The sequence below is a fragment of the Lissotriton vulgaris genome, chromosome 3_2 (genome assembly GCF_964263255.1).
Source record: "Lissotriton vulgaris chromosome 3_2, aLisVul1.2, whole genome shotgun sequence".
In the NCBI taxonomy this organism is placed as follows: Eukaryota; Metazoa; Chordata; class Amphibia; order Caudata; family Salamandridae; genus Lissotriton; species Lissotriton vulgaris.
Window position 1 is genome coordinate 87,717,711 of NC_141690.1, and position 6,000 is coordinate 87,723,710.

Genomic DNA, 6,000 nt, shown 5'->3' on the forward strand with positions numbered 1-6,000 from the left:
ACCCCAGTGTGGACTCAGCCATATGCAAATCAGTCTTGACCCTTCTCATTGGAACAGTCCAGCCTGAACTGCCAATCCAGGTCATTCCTGGACTGGAAACAAGCATCCTGGGACAGGTTTGGGGGTATCAACTCTCATCAACAAGGCTAGCTTTAATCCAGTGGTGCAGTGATGGGACCAAAATCTGGGCATACGCTCCCCACTGAGTTGTCCGGTGCCCACTTTAGGGGTGACTTGTATGTATAAAAGGTAAGGTTTGGGCCTAGCAAAATGCTTATTTTACCAGCTCAACATAGCAGTATAAACTGTAGACACAGGTTCTGCAATGGCAGGCCTAAAACATGATTAGAGTGGCTATTTAAGTGAGTGGCACAATCGGTGCTGCACGTCCACTAGTAAAACACACAAGATGATGGACGGAATGTTGCACAATGTCAAAACATTCACCCCCCAGTCACAGATCTGGGTTTAATCCATTGTTATTTTGCTCACCAAGCCACCCCAGTTCAGACATGGCCATATGCAAATCAGACTTGGCCCTGTGCCTCATTGGAACCGTCCAGCTCGAACTGTAAAGCCATGTCTTCCCTGGACCGGAATCAATCATCCTAGGACCGGTTTCTGGCTATCAGCCGTCTTCAGCCAGGATAGCTTGACTCCAGTGGTGTAGTGAGCACAGGACCCACGTCTGGGCATACCCTTCCCACATAGGGTGTACAACAAAACACACAAGATGAAGGACAGAATGTTGCACAATGGCAAACCATTCACCCCCAGTCACAGATCTGGGTTTAATCCATTGTTATTTTGCTCATCAAGCCACCCCATTTCGGACATGGCCATATGCAAATCAGTCTTGGCCCTGTGCCTCATGGGAACAGTCCAGACCGAACTGTAAAGCCATGTCTTCCCTGGACCAGAATCAAGCATCCTTGGACCGGCTTCTGACTATCAGCCGTCTTCAGCCAGGATAGCTTGACTCCAGTGGCGTAGTGAGCACGGGACCCACGTCTGGGCATACCCATCCCACATAGGGTGTACTGCAAAACACACAAGATGATAGACGGAATGTTGCACAATGGCAAAACATTCACCCCCAGTCACAGATCTGGGTTTAATCCATCATTATTTTGCTCACCAAGCCACCCCAGTTCAGACATGGCCATATGCAAATCAGTCTTGGCCCTGTGCCTCATGGGAACAGTCCAGCCCAAACTATAAAGCCATGTCTTCCCTGGAACGGAATCAAGCATCCTTGGACCGGCTTCTGGCTATCAGCCGTCTTCAGCCAGAATAGCTTGACTCCAGTGGCGTAGTGAGCACGGGACCCACGTCTGGGCATACCCTTCCCACATAGGGTGTACTGCAAAACACACAAGATGATGGACGGAATGTTGCACAATGGCAAAACATTCACCCCCAGTCACAGATCTGGGTTTAATCCATCATTATTTTGCTCACCAAGCCACCCCAGTTCAGACATGGCCATATGCAAATTAGTCTTGGCCCTGTGCCTCATGGGAACAGTCCAGCCCGAACTGCCAAGCCATGTCTTCCCTGGACCGGAATCAAGCATCCTAGGACCGGTTTCTGGCTAACAGCTGTCTTCAGCCAGGATAGCTTGACTCCAGTGGCGTAGTGAGCACGGGACCCACGTCTGGGCATTCTGTCCATCAACTGTTGTTTTTGCACGTCCACTAGTAGCATTTAATTTACAGGCCCTGGTCACATGTAGTGCACTTTACTAGGTAATTAGAAGTAAATTAAATTTGCCATTTGGGGATGAGCCAGTATTACCATGTTAAAGGGAGAGAGTACAAGTATGTTAGCACTGGTTAGCAGTTGCAATGGACAGTGTCCTAATACTATTAAAAGCGAGGTCAGAGAAATGGAGTAGGAAGGCCAAACCTTGGGGGGCGGCAGTGGTGATTACCTCATTTCTGTTAGGTCTAGCTATTTCGTTGCTATGCCCATGACATCTCCACACAGGTTCTGACCTTTAAACGTTCTTTCTCCACTGATTTGTATGGACTGTAATATGAGTTTTCTTTTCTAAGCAATACCTTACAGTGGGACCAGACCCCCCTCCACCGCTAGCGGTAAGTGCCTCTCCATTAGGCAGTGTAGTGACTGCTTCCACTGACAATGTACCTATATTGACACCAACTTGTGTGTCTTTTTGGTTGCTTGAGACAGCTGTGCTCTTCATTCCCTAAAGTGGAGCAGGACTATTACACCTATTCCATCGTCAAGAAAGATGGAGAAGGAGCAGTTTAGAATCTTCATTCCTTCTTCTGTGTAAGTTCATAATTTTTACACTAGCTCAGATGTTTGTTATTAACACCATCAACTGCTTCGACTCTGTGGACCTGCAAGATGCAAACTCCTTTGTCTCTTTGGGGAAGGCCCACAGAAAGTTTATCTGGTTAAAGGTGGTGAACAAGCAGTCTAAACACAAAATGCTGCCGTTTGGGGAGGCTGGTATTGGCAGAGTTCAAAATAGCCATCTCTTGTTTATGCTTTCTGCACCATGATGCTGCACGCCTGGTACTAGTATTCCAGCCTGTGATGCATCCCACTATATAACTCCTGTAGGAAAGTGGCCCTTTTTAGGTCGAGAATAGCAGCGCACATGCGCAGCTCTGTGAGGCATGCTGTATTCAGTTCAGGGCTTCAAGCTGGCCCATTGGTTGTTTCAGGTGCTTGTCTAATTTTCATAGTTTTGAATGGCAAATAATGCTCATTTGTCCCTCCTTTTGATTTTTCGTTCCCTCTCATAACGACCAGCCATGTTACAGGGCTCATTTCATTTCTGTCCATTTCAGTTTGTTTTGCGCTCTATTTTGTACGATTGCCTGCCTCGTGTTTTGGAAATGTTGCAAATGCAAGCAGCTGATCAGTGTTACGGCTTCCTCCTCCCACCCACCGTTTCCAGATTGTTCTTCCCTTCACACCTTAGCTTTCACTTGTGATCTACAGAGCCGCGGTCACTGAAGATCGAGTTGAGATATCACAAAATTAAAATGTTAAAACTGTGACTTTACTCACTTGCTCTCTTTCACCCAATCTTTCATTTTTAGCATTATGTTTCCCTTGTGCGGAGCTCCATTGCTGTGTTTCTGTAAACAGGGCTGTAAGTCTTGTTCTTTACCTGATCACAAATGTGGCAGCTGTGTCTCTGTTCCCAGTGGTTATTCCTCATTCTTAGTCATCTAGCCAGTGCTGCAGCTGATTCTCTGGTCCCAGTGATAATTCCTTATTCTTAGTCCTCTAGCCAGTGCTGTAGCTGCATCTCTGTTCCTAGTGATAAATCCTCATTCTTAGTCCTCCAGCCAGTGCTGCTAACTGCTGCTCTGGTCCCAGTGGTAATTCCTCATTCTTAGGCCTCTAGGCAGTGCTACAGCTGCGGCTCTGTTCCGAATAGTAATTCCTCATCCTCAGTCCTCTAGCCAGTGCTGCTTGCTGCTTCTCTAGTCCCAGTTGTAATTCCTCATTCTTAGTCCTCTAGCCAGTACTGCTGAATGCTTCTCCCTGTCCCGTCAGTAATTCCACATTCTAAGTCCTCTAGGCAGTGCTGCAGCTGTGTTTCTGTTCCCAGTGGTTATTCCTCATTCTTAGTCCCCCAGGCAGTACTGCTGACTGCTTCTCTGGTTACATCGGTAATTTCTCATTCCAAGACCTCTAGGCAGTGTTGTTTCCTGCTTCTCTGGTCCCAGTGGTAATCCCTCATTCTAAGTCCTCTAAGCAGTGCTGCTAGCTGCTACTCTGGTCCCATCAGTTATTCTTCACTGTAAGTCTTCGAGACTGTGCTGCTAGCTGATTCTCTGGTCCTGTTGGAAATTACCACATGTTAAGTCCTCTAGGCAGTACTGCAGCTGTGTCTCTGTTCCTTTCAGCAATTCCTCATTCTAAGTCCTCTAGGCAGTGCAGCAGCTGTGTCTCTGTTCATACATCCACTACACCCCAAACCAAAGCAAATAGATAAAAGACAACATTTACACCAGTAGCTCTAACTCTGACAAATGCGAGACCTATTGAATTCTGCCTTGTATTTGAAGTGTTTTCAGCTGGGAGTACACTGGGTTCCTGCTCACTAGATCCCCAGTGCCAGACCTCTTTCCCAAAATATGTACAACTGTTTCCCCAATTGGCAATACCTTTCGCACTCTCTGTAAGGCCCTAGTCAACGGTAGCCCTGGTACTCGGGGCCTGAGGTACTAGAGGGGGCCCTGAAGTGCTGCAGCACGAATAGTGCCACCCTAAGGCACCCCTCACCAAACACATGCAAGGCTGCCATTTACCCTACAGTATGCCTGACATTCCTAAGGCAGGGTGCCTAATATTACATGTGACCTCATAACTATATGAGCAAATGTTCCCCAGTACTGGCCAGTTTCATTACTATCAGTGTAAGTGACCAGGGAAGCCATCTTAAGCGTGCTGGAAACTGCTGAAAAAGAATTCCCCGGCTACATGATGGCTTCGCTAAAGATAGGGATGTTCAGCATCAGACATCTTGTATTAATAAACCAACACTGATTACTGTGTTGGATGTATTAATACATGCACCCAGAGGTGCTCCCTGAAAATCTAGCAGCCCCTGGTGTGTTGGCTGACCAGTTTCTGCCTTCCTACCACCAGAGAAGAGTGTCTGACCCCCAAGGGTGAAAGCCTTTGCTCTCAGGAGGTCAGAAAAAAAGCCTGAATGGGAAAGGATGTTTACACCCCCTCCCACAGTATGAACTGCTGATTAACATGCCAAGGCAGGGGAGCTTCAAAGAAGTTACCACCTTTGAAATGCAAGTCTGGCTTCCCTCAAAGGAGAGGAAGGCACCCCCTCTGTCCAGAGCCTTTGGCACCTGGACAGGCAGGAAAATGATCTACAATCTATCAAGAGTGGGAAGTAGAAGTAGTCTGGGGTCCCACTCAGCTTCCAAAATATGTTACAAAGAATCAAAAAGGAGTGGAGCCCTGAGGACTCAAGGGATCTAGATAAGAAATATGTTGGACCCTCCAGCTATTTTCCGCCTTTGGCCATTGGTGTAGACATGGTTGATAGCATCATCATCTGGTCTTGTTGGCCTCCACCAGGGGGTGATCCCGAGGAAATAGTTGGCATCTACTTTGTAAAAAAAAAAAGTGAATTCAAATGACTTCTTTACAATAGAATTAGATTTATTCAAAACAATGATAAGGGTAAAGTTAAAAACACATTTTGATGTGAAAAATAGGACCTATAATGTCCAGGGGATTGTGTCCCATCTGACGCGAGTAATATATAAAACAAGCATTTCTAATGCAATAGGTCTTGCATTTATGCGAGTTTCAGCTATTGGCATTGTAAATTACAATGCCATTGAATTATGTTTTGGTTTTTAAAACACAAATAAAAAAAGGCATTGCCATTTACAATTCCATAACTTAAACTCTTGTGATTGTGAGACCTATTGCATTGCAAATGTTTGTTTTAAGGAGGTCTCGAAACGGGTGTCTTTCAAGCTCTGTTTTGTGCCCTGGCACAGGGAGTCAATTTTTTCCCGACTGCAGTGACAGTAGGCATATTAATGTGCTCATGCTCACACTGTTGACTTCTCACTAGTGGAGAAGTTACAGCATGACTTCATGCCAGGTGAGCGTTGTAGGGGAAGGGAAATCCTGTAAAAAGTCAATCTCTCTCGGAATTCCCTTTTTTTTTTTAAACTCAGGAGCAGCAACATTGTCGTGGTGTCACCAGGGCTTTAAGTAGAAGCTTTTTCAATATTATATACAAGCCATAGTTTCTGCTTATTTATCTTATGCAACTAACAGCCATTGACAAAGCCAATAATCCGGATGGGTTGTAGGTATGGTGTTACTTGTTGTATCATATATGCAGATGCAATAAAAGAAAAAGAAAAATGCATGTCGGGCGGCACACTTCTAAGCACAGTTTTTTGCTTAGGCGTTTTGCAGTGTGAATCTTTCTGGATTCATTATGCTGTCCATTATTCCGCCATCTCG